Here is an 18356-nt window from a genome sequence, read left to right as displayed (position 1 = left end):
GCATCACAAGTGATTAATTCTTGCAGCCTTGAATTTTTAACCAGCAGAAAATGTTGTTTCTTGTTGATTTGGATTTACTGTATCCTCAAGAGCACGAAAATAATTTGTTGCTGAGCCCCCCCCCCCCCCCCCTCTTCAAAAACGGCTCCATGTCCTACATATATGAAACGAGGGCTTAGATGGTACAGAGTGAAATAGGTGAGTTTGTGTACGTCTATTTATTTTTACTCTGTTAGGGCAAGTTATCGATGTGAAACTAAAAAAAAAAGCAACTAGTAATAGTTCCCGCACCAAAACTGTCCAAAAGCAAATATTTGCGCTCGTGATACACAGCCTTCTATTTGCGCTTGGATGACCGCAGTCGAATTATTGGACACTTTGTAAGATTCAATACCATAATTGATAGCATATTTCTGCTTTGCAGCGCCAAAATAAATTTTGCCCATGCCTGCGAAAGAAAACGACTTGAAGCGCACTTAATCGTGGTCATCTTCAAGGCCCATCACGCACTATTTATATATTTCGTGAGGCGAATAAAATCTATTTTGTACGATTTCGCTATATTGGACACCCTTACATATTATCTAGGTGATTTGGGCAGGATTCTGGGCTATATTACCAAGAAATTGGAAGCCGTAACAAGAGCTACAGCTCTGGATTAGCCTGAATGCATTGAGAGCTCTTATGGCCACTGAGCTCGGTGTCCTATATTTAGGACGAGAAGATTGTGTGTTACCCCGCCGTGGTGGTCTAGTGGCTAAGGTACTCGGCTGCTGACCCGCAGGTCGCGGGATCAATTCCCGGCTGCAGTGGCTGCATTTCCGATGGAGGCGGAAGCGTTATAGGCTCGTGTGCTCAGATTTGGCTGCACGTTAAGGAACCCCAGGTGGTCGAAATTTCCGGAGCCCTCCATTGCAGCGTCTCTCATAATCATATGGTGGTTTTGGGACGTTAAACACCACATATCAATCGAAGATTGCCTGCTGCTGCGGGCGATACGTAATCGTAAGGGAAGACCAACTTTTTAAATGGGAAGTTAAGCATATTAAAAAGGACATGATATTGATACGATAGCTACTGGTATGATGATTATTTACTAGAGTGTCTTTTACATTTGGTTTTGGCGAGTGTCGTATATTTCGCATTCCGTCATATTCCTTTCAGATTTGTACAGTTCTAAAGAAGACAGCGAAGAAAAAATAACTACCTGTGTTCGCACAGGCATTTGAGGATATTTGAGGCACTTACTTGTATATCTCTCTTAATGCTGTCACAGTCGGCTACAAAATTTCTTCGTTTCGTTTTTATAGGACGCCAGATCCGAAATAGTTGACACTTTACTTTACCCAGGAAGGGCATGCCCAGATATTGTTAATTCAAAGGCGAGACTGTTAGGAAGACCCAGCATCGTTCCACATGACCCTACTCGCAACTTTCACGACCTATTGGAGGCGCGACTATAGATCCAACATATGGTCGCCCCACAACAGGCGATACAAGAAAGGTATACAATTTTGGCGAAGACTGCAATTCTTCTCGCTTCGGTGGCCCTTGGATTTCTGTTTTTGAGAATGTAGGGGAGCGCTAACAAAGTTTATTTTGTAAAGAAATGCCTGATAGCGTATTGGGAGTATAAATATCCTCAAATTTGTATCGTATCGAGCAGATAAACTAAGCGCGAGAACTGAAAACGTGTAAGTTGCTGTGTTGTCAAGAAAATGGGTGCTGCATTCTTACACGGGCCGTGGTTACTTGCTTACTAATTTTAACCCTCTTAACCTCTGATAGCTTTTGGGGCGCTAATTTTAACGGGGCGCTTTATCTTCCTCGCGCAGCGTTGAGGCTCGCAGTGCAATCAGTCGGCTATTTTTTTTACTTTCCTTTTAACTTGAGGAACTGTAAAGGCTACGGTAATATCGAGACCTTTCACAACGTTGAAAAACGACAACAAACGCGTGAACACAAGTAGCAGCGTCTGATTTTTCAAGCAGGTTGAAAACTTCAGTTATCTCAAAAGAGCCTCCGGCTGCCACTGCTCTGCTGCGCCACGGTACCTGGAAGTTGTGAATTCATGCAACATTGAAGCTTAGTAGTATCCTAGCACGAACTGAACCCATTTCGCGCGGCACTTATGTTTTCTACCACAAAGCTACGCCAGCTTTTGAAACCACTACGGAAAAGGATCCTAGGCAGACGTCATATCAGTGCGAAGGCAATGGTGGTTGCAGTGTGGGCTAATTTTATCACAAAGTAATAGTAATTACATACTTACTCCCACGATATATGAATTATATCGGATGAACGTCGACGCTCCGCATTTACTGCAGTCTAATAAGCAGTGCATATGCAGCCGTATGGCTCGAAAAAATACTTTCAAACGTTGATCGATTAGAGCAATGCTTGAACACGCTAACGAATGCTACGTATGACGTTATCGCAACGTAGTGTATCATCGTTTCGATTAAACTAATGTCCGCGCTCTGACCTGGTGCTGACGTTATACGTCACAACACAGTGTCACGTTCATACGCCAGTGCAGTCATCGTGACTGGAAAGTCGCGATGTGAACACAATTACCCCATTTACAATGACACATTTATCCATATCGTATTGCTGCGTCAAAGCCGAAAAATGCAGCATAGAAAGCCGCTACTCCTTAACAGCTTCGCATGAAACAGAATCTTGATATTTTTTACACTTTTAATGCATAAGGACGCATTTTGTAATTACGAAACCAATATATCCACAAAGCGTGTGAATATAACCCTAACAACAAACATCACGAATAAAAATAAGACAGAATCAGACCAGTGCACAAGTATGGCATATATGTAAATATATCCTATAGGTGAAAGATAATAGAAAATTATATGTCGAATGAGCGCGACACTCGGCATACGTTGCAGTGCGTGGTCGCTCAGAAAAAAAGAACACTGGAAAGCCATCACGGAAGTCCAGCAACCATCACGCAAGTCGAGCAACGTTCCAAGGACGCGTCCAGCGGATTTTCTGACGGCGAGCTCCCGATGCCAATCGGGAAACAACCAGCCTCTGTGTAATGTTACGATGTTGCATCAAGATCCCAGAAAGACTGGCCGCGGCTTTCCACCCGCAGCTCCACTACGTGAAAGGTTTGGGTGCTGTGCTATAGCGAGTATGGCTTCCGAGGGCGACAACTCTCCGTCACTACGATTTTCTAGCACAAGAATACATGTGATGCCCCTCGGGACCTGTTGTTCAGACTGTTCTACTGCCACAAAGATGTTTCTTCAGCCCGAGAATGACTGGCAGACTGCCTCTTACAACTTCGAAGCTCGCATGTGAGTATTGGTGCATCTTCTACTATTTTCTGCACCGTTTCAATTAATCAGCCTAACCAAATCTACAAACCCCCTGAAAACGCAGTCATCAACTGAATGTAGAGTTCAGTATAGGAACAGGTATAAGGCATGCTTACGGGAAGTTGTCTATAGGACCCCCCTTTCCTGCGGTGCTTGTTATGTCGGAACGACCGCAAGGTGTCTGAACGATCGACTGAGGGAACACGCTAACAATATTAGAAACTAGAAAGATGGTTATCTTGCTCGGCACTGCACTGAGTGCAACTCTGTGCCCCTTTTCAAGAACACATTGACGCTGTACAAGCACAGGGTTGAGCACCCGAGTCATCGTCGAGGCCGCGCAGATTGCACGTGAACAGGTGTCATGCATTAACAAGCCCTCCGTGTCTCTGTCCGAGAAGGAACTAAAGTTCCTCGAAGGTTTCGGTGTGCGCAAATAGTTATAATACATTTATATTTCTGTTTTGTTTCCTTATACACTTTTATTTGCCTTTTTCTGTGCTTTTGTTTTTCCCTTCTTTGTGCCACATGGCTTTTGTCACATGTTTTACTTTCTCCTCAACATGTTTTTGCATTCTGCGCAATAAACTCAGTTGGAAGTTAGCACTCGTGTCCTTTGTGTCCTTCTTGTCACTTTGTCGTCATTCTGTTCTCGTGCTATAACTATCACCATGTCATACCAACTAGCCCAAGCTGCCACACTTCTATAACAGATCGCGTTGATCGCAGTGGAAACACTTGCCCAGGCAGACGTTAAGTGTTGCTAGTGTGAAGATGCTTATTTGACGTTAACGACTACGGCAAGACAGCGTCCAGCAGAGACCGGCACAGCAGCGAACCGAAGCACGAGCCGAGAGAGCCGGGCGTTGGCGATGCTGCTCGCTGCAGGCACATCTTCTTCTTCACAATCGCCCCCGCTGAAAAAAGAGCAATCCTGGCGACTTGATAAGTTTCAGGCAGAGGCTCATTGTACAGTTTCAGTCGGGAAACATGGACGATTTCACGTGCACGCCGGCGCATGTCGTGCGATCGGGAAACTGGTTCAACTAGGAAATTAACCGGAGAGGTTTTCTCCAAAACGGTGTAAAGCCCCTCGTACCGGGGGACAAGTTTCGAGGAGAGTCCCGTAGTTTCGTTTCGGATGGCAAGCCACACAAGAGACCCTGGGGCATAGCTGGGATCCGGAAGAGAGGTGCTACGGCTTTCTTTCTGGCGTTGTTGCTCTTCCGAGGTGAACGCACGGGCGAGCTGGCGGCACTCTTCGGCTTGTCGAGCAGAATCAGATGTAGATGGTGTTGCGGGTCGGAAGGAAGGTCGCTGGAGGATACGAAAACAAAACCCGGTCTCTTGTGGTAGCGTGGTGTAGCTTTGGGTTGAGGAAACGAGCGCTTACAAGATGGGAATACGAAAAAACAAACAGGTTTATGGCACTATTTACAAACTTCTTGATGGGAACACCAATCACACACACACAACAGGTGAGGGGTACGAGCATGCACGGCGCACGTGAACATCCAATTTTGAGTCGAGATCACTGCACTGAAAGGTGGCGCCAGAGGGGCTCTTGCTCGTCGTGTGTGTCGCTGGTCGAGGGGTCCCAAGCTTCGGACAGCAGACATCAAACGGTCCGCCAATCTGTCCGCTCAATTAGCAGGGCACTTTGTGGCGGCGGTCACCTTTTCTTCAAAGGAAGACGCTGTCTTTGTTGTCCTCTCTGGAGTGGCTTACAGCTTCGTGGCGACATGACGTCTCATCCTCCGGCTAGCAGGGACAATACCTGGCGGGCATTTGAGGATTAAAAGAGCGCCGCTCCCCCGTCAGCTCTCGACGCTGGTTCCAAGAAAACTGGGGTTCCAGGCGTGGGACGCTGCCCGGCCACGCTTCTCAGCGACAGCATGGCGCCTACTGATGGCGGTCATAACAGCTTCCCCCTCGCCAGATGAGTCACGGAGGCAGCAGTCAACACTGCTGCTCGCAGGGACGACGAAAAGGTCTATAGTTGAATGCCAGGAACTGGCCTTCGCTTGTGGCATGGTCCGGGTGAATGCCGAATCTTCGACACCGTTTCTGAAACTGGACCACATGTACAAGCAAGCACTCGGCCCCCCTCGAACAAACCAAGCGAAAAGAGGGATGGTAAACCAATTTTAATTACTAGCTTTAACAAAAGCTCACACTCAGAACTCTCAGGACTCACTTGCGCTGAGAAACCAAACGTGCTACCTTACATTTTTTTTTTCATGATAAGTTGCACGAATAAAACTAAAATATCAATTTTGATACATCAAGAGCACCCCAGAATGGCTTAGAAAGAGCGGCTGAGCGCGTCAGCGTTTACATTCAATTTGCCCTTTGTTACCTAATGTCAAAATGATATTTTTGAAGAATCAAGCTCCGCCTCACAAGGCGACTGTTCTTTGATGTCACGGTTTGCAGCCAAGTAAGGAGACACTGGTCTGTCTCTACTTTAAATTTAGCCCCCCCCCCCCCCCTGAGATAACACTGCCACTGATGAATGCTCTACACAACGCAGGCGCACTCCTTTCCTGAAGCGCAGTACGTTATCTCACGAGAGCCCAAATTCTGGCGCAAGTAAAGCGCAGCTTTGCTTGATACCATTGTCGTCCTGATATAAAACAGCAGGCTCCCTTTCATCGCTGACCGTTTTCATCGGTTCTATCCCGCTGAGAGCATCAGTCAGAAACTCGGATTCAGTGAGTGCTAAGATTGTTCTAACGTCAGTCTTTGTTTACGGCTGCCACTACTTGTCGACAACGGAAACATTAAGCTATCTAGCTTTTCTGAATCTTTGGCCTACACTGTGGCCAAAATACTCCTCGTTTGCTCAGCATTAGTAAAAGCCTACTGTTCCGCTCATATGATCCCTCGATCAATCACTCCTCAAAGTATAGCCAACAAAATATAGGAGACAAACACTGCCTTTTTAAAGGCTCATTTGGTTAAAGTTACCCGCTTATGCAAACGCTTCTGAGAGAAAAAACCCACTGAGTTCTCCTGAGCGTTTTCAATTAATCTCATTTCTACAGCATTGCAAAATACACGGCACTACTTACCAAAAGCTTAATCCTTCACAATTTGTCCAATTGCTCATCTTTACGTTATGCTGTAATTCTCTGTGTACAACACAAAAATAATCCTAGGTGCGATACGCATTAATATCACCTCACAATAATGCACAGGTTTTATGGCTAAAATCGTGCCTCACTTACCTTCAATTCTCAATGTGCGCAGCAACAATTCCACTGTGTCGCGCCTAACTTAATCAATTTATGAAATCATTCAGTTTATGCTAACATCTTCCTCAAATGCTCATTCACGCCACATCCCCATGGCAGTGAAGGCATACGATGTCACACTAAACGTTTGAAAAAACTAGAAAAATGACACATTTTCTCTGTTTTTACCGTACGCAAGTTTTCGCACTCGTGAATAAACTAATTCGATGCTGACTTTCAGCGTTCGGCTCGGCGGTTTTCCTTCTGAAAATTTTCCACCGCATCATGTAACCTACCAAATTTAAAGTGGCTCGAATCTGCATCTCCAATGCAATACTGAGTAGACACAATTAACACGCACGCACCAAAAATACTCAAACTGACCGCCCCCTTTTCTCAATTAGATTCGCTTGAATCGCACACGATGGGGTCGCGGTCCCGGCAGTTTTCGAGCACGCCAGAAGCTACAAAATGCATAAACTCTAAGCAGTGCACTGCCGTCATACCTCATTTTACACTTGGGCCTGTTCCCCTCAGGAATTTGAAAGGGACGCCAGAAACAGAGTTGAGACAGGGGACATTGTCTCTTTGTGCTCGCCCCGACGCGGTTTTGAGCCACTCTGCGCTTTCGACTTTGATCCTTCGGGCAACGCCGCTTTCCCGAAGTCGTCGAACGCAACCGCGCTTTTCGTTGGGGTAACGCACCTCGTTTCCCCCCTCTACACCTGGCTCTCCGCTTGTACCTCTCGGAACGCCACCATTGACGTTCCCTGGAACGGATTAACGGCCTACCCTCTCGTTTTTCTTGTGACTGAGTGGGGCCTGTCCTAGGCTTGCGCAGTGACGAATGCCTCCGCTTCTTCCCTTTTCTGCGATGTTTGCAAACCAGCTCGGTATTATCGCTGCACTGCTGAAGCGTGGTGTTCTTGCTCTCATCAGCCACTGCGCTAACCATGCCTACATTTGACGATGTCGAAACGCCCTCTTGAGGCACAAAGGAGGTTTCCAGCATCTTACTGGGCCCATTAGGGCTGCTGGTACCTTCCTCATGCACGCAAGGAGCGTCTTTCGACATCGTCCCTACCTCCAGACCGGCCAAGGCCTCGTTCTCTGAATGCTCTACATTGATGCATTCAAGAATATGCGGGCCATTTTCTGGCGCGATCTCTTTTTTTAGCGCTTCATGACGCGCCTCAACTTCCAGAGCTTTGTGACGCGCCTCACTTTCAGACTCCGGTGCGAGTCTTTCTTTTTGCTAATAGAAGTTCCAAATCTTCTGATTAGCTCTGCTTTAACAACTTCGTAGTTGTTCGCGTGCTGCTCACTGAGTCGCGCAACAACATCCGCTGCCTCGCAGGGCAGAACCGTGCGTAGCTTCTGAGACCAGGTGTCTCGCTCACACTTCAGTTGACTACACTTTCGTTCAAAGAGTCTAAGATACAGGCCCATATCCTATGATACTTCATATGGCTGCATGTACTAAGACATCTCGAACTCTGCCTCATTTTCGAGAAGTACTCCTTGCTGGAGTCCCAGCCTTTTACTCAATTCGTAGTCTTGTTTGAAAAACTTTCTCTTGAGGCCTTCTCTTTCGTCTCCACTCTTTCCTTCCATCTGAGCTGCTCTTAGTTTTCTTTCGATGATGAGGTCCCATTCTTCACTTAGTTCCTCCTCATCAGCCCCCAAATCATTAATCGCTTGAATGATTATGGGTTTTTGTGCCAAACCCTTTGTATCGATCCCCAATTCCTCACACAACAGCAACAAGTCTGACCTCTGCAGCTCCCGTAAGTCCATGATCGTACTGAGTGCTCGCTACTTCCAAAAATAACTTCCCGAAACGGCGAAACTGAGTCTTTCGGCAAAGTTAACTACCAGTTCTAAAATTTAACCCTCTTTTAGAACATGGTTCACTCAAAGGAAAAGCCAAGCACTCACCCATACGTGATCCATGTCTCGAGCCAGCTGCTTCTCCTGGGCCGACTGTTGTGGTCTCTTGTAGCTTCGTATTCCACCGTTGATCATCAGTTGTCGCGGCTCGGGGTGCTGAGTCGTATCCCACCTCTGCCAACCAGTTGTTGCGGGTCGGAAGGAAGGTCGCTGGAGGATACGAAAACAAAACCCGGTCTCTTGTGGTAGCGTGGTGTAGCTTCGGGTTGAGGAAACGAGCGCTTACAAGATGGGGATACGAAAAAACAAACAGGTTTATGGCACTATTTACAAATATTTAGAGCAGGAGGTTAAGACTTCACAAACCAGGAGCGTGGTGGTTAAAAAGTTACATGGTTCAGAGCAACGTCCCGCACTCTGCAGCGTCTTTATAAGCCCTGGCGGGCTCCTCCTTCTTGATGGGAACACCAATCACGCACACACAACAGGTGAGGGGTACGAGCATGCACGGCGCACGTGAACATCCAATTTTGAGTCGAGATCACTGCAGTGAAAGGTGGCGCCAGAGGGGCTCTTGCTCGTCGTGTGTGTCGCTGGTCGAGGGGTCCCAAGCTTCGGACAGCAGACATCAAACGGTCCGCCAATCTGTCCGCTCAATTAGCAGGGCACTTTGTGGCGGCGGTCGCCGTTTCTTCAAAGGAAGACGCTGTCTTTGTTGTCCTCTCTGGAGCGGCTTACAGCTTCGTGGCGATACGACGTCTCATCCTCCGGCTAGCAGGGACAATACCTGGCGGGCATTTGAGGATTAAAAGAGCACCGCTCCCCCGTCAGCTCTCGACGCTGGTTCCAAGAAAACTGGGGTTCCAGGCGTGGGAACGCTGCCCGGCCACGCTTCTCAGCGACAGCATGGCGCCTACTGATGGCGGTCATAACAATGGACACTCGGAAGCATCAGGACGGTAGGGAAGTAGGGTATCAATTGCATGGGAAGGCTGGCGTCCGTAAGGAAGAAAGAAAGGTGAGAATGCCGTGGTGGTTTTTATTGCGGTGTTATATGCGAACGTGACGTATGGGACAACACGGTCCCAGTTGCTATCATCAGATGCCACGTACATTGAGAGCATATCACGCAGCGTGCGGTTGAACCGTTCCGTTAGCCCGTTAGTCTTCGGGTGGTATGCGGTCGTTTTCCAATGAATGACGTGGCATTCCGAAAGCAGAGTTTTGACGACCTCGGAGAGGAAAGCACGGCCTCTGTCACTAAGGAGCTCTCGAGGTGCACCATGTCGAAGAATAAAGCCTTGTAAAATGAAAGAGGCGACATCCTGGGCTGTAGCGCTCGGCAAAGCGGCTGTTTCGGCGTAGCGTGTCAGGTGGTCAACCGCCACTATAATCCACCGATGACCATCTGGTGTCAATGGAAAGGGGCCGTAGAGGGCAACGCCGACGCGATCAAATGTCTTGGCAGGGCATGGAAGTGGCTGCAATGCACCAGTCGCACGTGGCGGTGTTGATTTGCGTCGCTGACAGTCAGGACAGCACTGCACGAATTTGCGTACAAAATTGTACATGCCGCGCCAGTAATACAGATGGCGAAGGCATTCATATGTTTTGAACACTCCGGCATGGCCACATTGCGGATCGACGTGAAGAGAGGCACATACTTGCGATCGTAAAATGCGTGGAATGACCAGTAGCCAACGGCGGCCATCGAGAGCGTAGTAGCGTCGATGAAGAAGTTGATCGCGGATGATGAAATGGAAAGCTTGACGTCGGAGGGATTGAGATACTGTAAGGTTGGGCGCGTCAGATAAATATTCGATAAGAGAGGCGATCCACGGGTCACGACGTTGCTCGGTGGCAATCCAGTCGAGATTTAGCGATGCCAAGGTCTGAAGGCAAGTGTTTCTGCACGTCAGATCTGGTGGTAAAGGTGAGCGGGACAGGGCATCAGCGTCAGAGTGTTTGCGACCGCAGCGGTATACGACGCGAATGTCGTACTCCTGGATGCGTAGTGCCCATCGCGCAAGGCAGCCAGAAGGGTCTTTCAACGTGGAGAGCCAGCAAAGTGCGTGGTGATCAGTTACTAGACCGAACGGGTGGCCGTATAGGTACGGCCGAATTTTCCAAGCACCCACACCAGAGCCAAACACTATTTTTCTGTCACGCTGTAATTAGTTTCGGCTTTAGCCAGAGTGCGGCTAGCGTAACCTACAACGTATTCTGAATAGCCGGGCTTTCGTTGAGTGAGGACAGTGCCTAGCCCGACGCCGCTGGCGTCGGTGTGCACTTCGGTAGGAGCCGTCGGGTCGAAGTGGCGAAGAATAGGTGGCGAGGTGAGCAGACGGCGCAGAGTAGTGAAGGCAACGTCACATGCAGGGGACCAGGAAGAGAGGTTCACGTAGTCGCGAAGAAGCTGGGTTAACGGTGACATGATAGATGCAAAATTGCGAACAAAGCACCGGAAATAGGAGCATAGGCCTACAAAACTGCGAAGTTCTTTCATGGTCGTCGGCTTGGAAAATTCTGCGACTGCTAGAAGTTTTGCTGGGTCTGGTACGCCGTGCTTAGAGACGATACGCCGTGCTTAGAGACGATGTGGCCTAGGATGACGAGCTCGTGTGCAGCAAAGCGGCATTTTTTCAGGATAAGCTGCAGGCCAGCGTTGGTCAGACAAGTCAAAATGTGCCTGAGGCGAAGGAGGTGCGTAGGAAAGTCATGGGTGAAAACCACGACATCCTCGAGGTAACAGAGGCACATATTCCATTTGAGGCCACGTAGCGTATTATCCATAAGACGTTCAAACGTGGCCGGCGCGTTACAAAGTCCGAAGGGCATGGCGTTAAATTCGTATAGTCCGTCTGGTGTAATAAATCCCGTTTTTTGGCGATCGGCTTCAGCCATTGGGACCTGCCAGTAGCCAAACTGCAAGTCTAGCGACGAGAAGAATGCCGCTCCGTGAAGGGTGCCAATGGCTTCATCAATGCGCGGCAAAGGATACACGGCCTTGCGGGTTATCTTATTCAAACGACGATAGTCCACGCAAAATCGGTTAGATCCGTCTTTCTTACGCACAAGGACGACGGGAGACGCCCAGGGACTGTGAGATGGTCAAATGACGTCTCTACGAAGCATAACTTCGACTTGATCGTTGATGACGCGGCGCTCTTCAGCAGAGACACGGTATGGTCTTTGACGCAGTGGCTGGTGTAGGCAGGTGTCAACATGATGTTTGAGTTGTGACGTGCGGCCCAGTTGAGGTGGCGACACATCAAAAGAACTCCTGAACTCATGCAGAAGATCCAGCAGATCGGCATGTTCGGTAGGAGTGAGAGTGTCACCGATGGCGCTGGAAAACGTATCATTGGACGACTCCCCGAGTGCCGACAGTGCTTTTGGGTGGTCGCAGTAGTCATCCGGGGCATCAACTAAGGACGGAGGGTCGAGATCCTGCACATGGCCGAGACATTCCCCCGCAAGCAAAGTGACAGGTGTGCAAAGCGGATTGCTTACGAACATGTTGCTTCTTCCGGCGGCAAGGTCAATTGTTGCGAATAGTAGCGGCAAAGCTCGACGACATTTGAAGATATCGGAAAGCATAAAAAGGACTGTAGCGTCAGTGTAGGCGTTGCATGAAACGGGAACAAGTGCGAAATTTCCAGGCGGAATATCGGTATCTTCATGAACGAGCCACTTCGGCGGCTAATGAAGAGCATCCAGTAATGGGACATCACACAAGGGTGAAAACTCAACTTCGGCGCGTGCGCAGTCTATGGCGGCATTATGGTGGGATAGGAAATCCCACCCGAGGATGACATCATGCGAACAGACAGCGAGAACAATGAACTCCACGATGTAAAAAATGCCTTCGATGGACACTCTTGCAGTGCAGGCTGCGAGAGGCGTTACTTGCTGTGCGCTTGCGGTGTAAAGCAACAGTCCCGAAAGCAGTGTCGTCACTTTGCGTAATAAATGGCAGAGATTAGCGGCAATAACAGAAACAGCGGTGCCGGTGTCCACAAGGGCGAAAGTACAATAACCTTCAACAGTTACTGCGACCACGTAAGCAGGAGAGGAGCAAGGGCTTAGACAAGTCGAAAACGGCGCAGTTCTTGCCTCTTGAACTGCGGTGCTTAGTTTTCATCTTCAGAGGATCCGGGACGGCGACGCATGGGAAAGGGCTATCACCTACGAAGAGAGGGTGCGCGTCGCGGCTGGAAGTCAAGGTGGTCAGTAGGGGCATAGCGAGGTGACGAGACCGGCTCGTATTGGGCGAAGGGTTGGCTGCCGGGTTACGACGACCGGGCATAGTTGCCGAACGTCTGAGGTCGACGGCGGCAGTAACGGGCAACGTGTCCGGGAGTGAAACAGGCGTAGCAAATCGGTCGGTTATCGGGTGTCCTCCAAGAATTGGCGACTGGTGCTGCCGCCCAATGTGCAGTTGAAGCAGCCGGGTGTGCGGGCTGTGAGCGCGTGGTGTAGGGTGGTTGCGGAAGCTTACGTACAGCGTCTGCATATGTGAGGAGCGCCGCTACGGGCTGCATCTCTTGCGAAGAGGCGACAGGAGGAGCCACAGGCTGCGCTGCATAGGTTAGAGGCGCGGCCACAAGCTGAACGTCTGGCTGTTGGCGACAGGAGCGCCTACCGGCTGTACGACACCCGGGCAGTGAACACGGCTAGATAGAGATGGCTCGTAGTGCGCAAGGGGAACAGCTTGTGCAACTTCTTCCGATATGGCAGTGCGAAGCGGGGCAGGTAGACGGGTGGTCTCATGAGTAAAGGGCACTAGGGAAAGTTGGCAGACGACTTCCTCACGGACGAAGGGTTGGACTTGCTGAAGCAATGGTGAATTGTCAGGTATGGAGTCGAAACTAGACAGCTACTCACTACCAGGCTGAGGCTGCCGAGTCAGAGTGCGTTGCTTGTTCAACTCGTCGTAGCTCTTACACATGCTGACTACTTCAGAAACTGTGCTTGGATTCCTAGCCAAGAGCATTTTAAATGCGCCATCGTCGATGCCCTTCAGGATGTGTTTGACCTTGTCCGACTCGGGCATGGTGTCATTCGCGCGTCGACAAAGGTCGACGACATCCTCAATAAAGCTGGCAAAATTTTCTCCAGTCTGCTGAGAGCGGACGAGCAAGCGCTGTTTCGCCCGCTGCTTGCGGACAGCCGGCCGACCGAACACTTCGGCACACGACGTTTTGAAGACGCTCCATGTGGGAATGTTGTGTTTGTGGTTGTTAAACCACAATTCTGCGACGCCAGTGATATAAAATATGACGTGGCCCAGCTTGTCGGCTTCATCCCACTTGTTATTGGCGCTCACCAGCTTGTAGTGCTCGAGCCCGTCTTCCACGTCGGTCCCATCCGCACCGCTGAAGACGTTCGCGTTCCGTAGCCTAGGATGGCCGGAACAGTTGAACTGGGGCGACGACGCCGATGGGTTGGCGTTGTCAGTCATGATGGGCGATAGCATGCGGCTTCGCAGCTCCAGGGTGTAGCGACGGGGATAAACAGCACCCTCCACCAAATGTGAAGATGTTTATTTGTCGTTAACGACAACGGCAAGACAGCGTGATGAACCGTCCAGCAGAGACCGGCACAGCAGCGAACCGAAGCACGAGCCGAGAGACCCGGGCATGGCCATACTGCTCGCTGCAGGCACATCTTCTTCACACTACATATTTCTTATGACTTGAGGAGGTCGTCTGTTAGCGGCAATGTTTACGAAAAAATATTTCAGTGGTAAACACGAGAGGCAGGCATGAGAAAGCAAGCAGATATAAAGCATAAAACAAAGACACTGCTACTACGCGTGTATTATCTGTTCGTGTTTTTTGTTTTTTTACTGAGTGCTTATTATATTTGAAGAAGGAGATACCAAATGGGTTGCAGATTGGTCTTGAAGTGGCATCTTGAGAGTGGGGCGTCCCCATTTTTTCGTAAAAGTTAGACATTGCGATTCATATGTGTTTTTTCTTCCAAGAAGTGTTGTAATAAGAGTTGACGTTTCCCGCAGCAAAATCAGAGTTTTAGGGCGAGGAAGTCACACTAAAAACTATATATATATATATATATATATATATATATTGTCGGGAACTATGCGAACGACGACTATATATATATATATATATATAAATATATATATGTATATATATATATATATATATATATATATATATATATAAATATATATATATATATATATATATATATATGTGTGTGTGTGTGTGTGTGTGTGTGTGTGTGTCGTGCAAAGTTCACAATAATGGTTTCGCTCTAATACTCATTCCCCAAATAAAAATGACAAATATTAAAATTCTTCAAGATGTTTTATATATCTGTAGCCCCGAACGCGATGAAACACTCACGGATGCGTATCAAGTATCTGCTGTGAGTTGAGTGAGGAAAGTCGGCAGCTACATGAACTGTCCAGTATATGAACACAAACAAGTTAAACGAAGTTCCATTTCAAGTGTTCATCGTTTTATTGCGCACTTCTGTTGCACTTAGAGCCGATTGCCGACACATCGGTAGCGCTTGTGCGTATGGCTTTATGCATATAGCGCAATCCTGAATTTAGCTTGAACACAACGCCGTCACTGTCAAGGTGCCATATCGGGCAGTGTTCCAAACGAGCTACTACTGAACGTAAATGCTGCATTTTTATCAAGGCTGACACGAAAGCTCTATTTCTTCCGCAATCAAATATTTGTTTCAGTGGAAGGCAACACCCAACAGGTAGCGCCTGCCATTCATACCAAGCACCAAGTGGTCCAATCAAGTCATCGCTTCCGGCTGCACGCTCCCAGTTCAAGAGGACGGCGAATAATCTCGCAGCTGGGGCAGGGTGTCGGTCGAGTCGACTCGTACCTTACCAAGGCCTCGAAAGGTCTGCCTTCCACGTGATCATCGCAGTATTGCTGTGCTGCGGTAGCCAACATGTCGTCGGTGGCGCTGTGTGAACGGTCCGCGCGGGGCGCCGACAAGCCTAAAGCAGTCGCCGTCGCCGCATCTTCACCCTCAAGTAGGCCGACAGCTTTTTGCCCACTTTGCCACCTGGGATTAGTACTTGGGTTACAATACTTCGTGCCTCTTGAGGATTGTGAAAATTCGTCGGCTGTTTATATGGGCATTGCATGCTTTCATTGAGTCGGATCGAAAAAAGCTGGACCGATGCTTCCCCGACCACGGACAGTTCTGCTTTAGTCACTCATTTCCATGGTGCCGCGGTTGACGTGGCTAGAATTCCGTGATGGCATTTTAGTGTTCTTTTTTTACTTTATATACAGCACTTTGTACTTTGTACTTTATATACAGCAGCGTATATAAAGTACCACGCTCATTCGACATTTATTATTCAATTTTGTTTCACTTATAGAATATATTTACATATATGCTATATTCGTGCACTGGTCGGATTCTGTCTTATTCTCATTCCTGATTTTCGTTGTTAGGAATATATTCACACGCTTTGTGGATATATTTACTTCGTAATTGCAAAATGCATCCATGCACGTACAAAACAGTAAAAAAAATATAAAAGCTATAGACCCCACATATTGTGGCATTCTGTTTCATGCGAAGCCCCTTCGCGGAGGTCTAGTGGCTGACTCGGCTGCTGACCCGCAGGTTGCGGGTTCAAATCTAGGCTGGAGCGTCTGCAATTCCGAATGAGACGGAAATGTCGTAGGCCCGTGTGCTCAGATTTGGGTGCACGTTAATGAACCCCAGGTGGTCGAAATTTCCGGAGCCTTCCACTACGGCGTCTCTCCTAATCATATGGTGGTTTTGGGACGTTAAACCCCACATATCATCATCATCATCATCATCACCATCATCATCATCTTCATCATGTTTCATGCGAAGCAGTCAAGGAGTAGCGGCTTTCCATGCTGCATTTTCAGCTTTGACGCAGCGATACTTGGTGGATCAACGTGTCTCTGTAAATGGGGTAGTTGTGTCCACATCGCGACTTTTCAGTCTGGTGACTGTTAAAGAACCCCAGGTGGTCGAAATTTCCGGAGCCCTCCACTACGGCGTCTCTCATAATTATATGGTGGTTTTTGGACGTTAAACCCCACATATCATCATCATCATCATCATCATCATCACCATCATCATCATCTTCATCATGTTTCATGCGAAGCAGTCAAGGAGTAGCGGCTTTCCATGCTGCATTTTCAGCTTTGACGCAGCGATACTTGGTGGATCAACGTGTCTCTGTAAATGGGGTAGTTGTGTCCACATCGCGACTTTTCAGTCTGGTGACTGTTAAAGAACCCCAGGTGGTCGAAATTTCCGGAGCCCTCCACTACGGCGTCTCTCATAATCATATGGTGGTTTTGGGACGTTAAACCCCACATATCATCATCATCATCATCACCATCATCATCATCTTCATCATGTTTCATGCGAAGCAGTCAAGGAGTAGCGGCTTTCCATGCTGCATTTTCAGCTTTGACGCAGCGATACTTGGTGGATCAACGTGTCTCTGTAAATGGGGTAGTTGTGTCCACATCGCGACTTTTCAGTCTGGTGACTGTTAAAGAACCCCAGGTGGTCGAAATTTCCGGAGCCCTCCACTATGGCGTCTCTCATAATCATATGGTTATTTGGGACGTTAAACCCCACAAATCAATAAATCAATCAAATCAATCAGTCTGGTGACGGCACTGGTGTTTAAAGGTGACATTGTCTTCTGACGTATAACGTCAGCACCAGGTCAGAGCACAGACATCAGTTTTATCGAAACGATGGGTACGCTACGTTGCGACAACGTCATACGGAGCATTCGGTGGCGTATTCAAGCGTTGCTTAAATTGATCAACATTTGGATATAGTTAACCGAGCCATAGGAGTGCATCTGCAACGTTTATTTGACTGCAATAAAAACGGATCAGGGATGTTAATGCGATATTGATCCTATATTGTCGGAGTGCAAATGTAATGCTTATTAGAGAGCTTTAGTACTGCGGAATGGTGCTACGTGCGCATCACGACAGCGCCTTGCTTGCGTGGCGTCGTTTGCCACGAATGGGCTTTCAGTACGCTGTAGTACCCGCGTACGTAACGAACGTGGAGCGTGTTGCGCCATCTAGTTGATCAGTGTTGAAGTGCGTGTTGATGAAGGCCAATCTGAGCCAATACAAGTAGGCTAGCTGGATTATGACCATTTTTGCCGCTGTATTACGCAACTGTAGCCTTTCATGCCAGCATTTTGCGAAAAGAAGTATCGGGCTGTCGCGAACGTGTTCGAGAGCGGCGCGATCACCTCACTCCTTCCTACACCGTGCCTCACACGTACGCACGCACGCATCGCATTCTGGCGTATACGCAGCGGCCGTGGACGTAACGCGATGCGTGCGCGTCGCGTTCTGCGCATGCGCACTGCGCGAAACGTGGAATACTTACGTACGCGACGCCGCCACGTGCAATACGTACGCAGTACTAAAACTGTCTATTGCCGGAATAGATAACGTGCACCTGTTCACGGTGAGTTTACACTTTTCGTTAATACTAATTAAACTGCGCTATTGTTGACGTCGGCACCAGCTTTGCGGAAGTAGGCTTTCAGCCATTTACAACAGTATCATGCATAGACGGGGTTGTTCAAGATGCCCATATAAAACTCACTTCAGTTAACACCGTTATGCGCGTTATTCTGTATGTGAATACATCAATCATACACTGAGTGATGCGATAACTTATTGAGGGGGATTAGTTGCTAATCGCAAATTGTAGCTGCACTGCTGAGAGTGCTTGATATCGATTTGAGATGTGTGTGAGGCAACGTCTAAGATCATTTTCATCAATACTCGAGTATGAAGCGTGCTTCTGCGGGTGGGAACGGTTAAAAAAAAAGTAGCGCATGTGCAGAGATGCA

Source organism: Rhipicephalus microplus, chromosome X (assembly GCF_043290135.1).
Source record: "Rhipicephalus microplus isolate Deutch F79 chromosome X, USDA_Rmic, whole genome shotgun sequence".
Taxonomy (NCBI): domain Eukaryota; kingdom Metazoa; phylum Arthropoda; class Arachnida; order Ixodida; family Ixodidae; genus Rhipicephalus; species Rhipicephalus microplus.
This window is presented reverse-complemented; position numbering follows the sequence as displayed.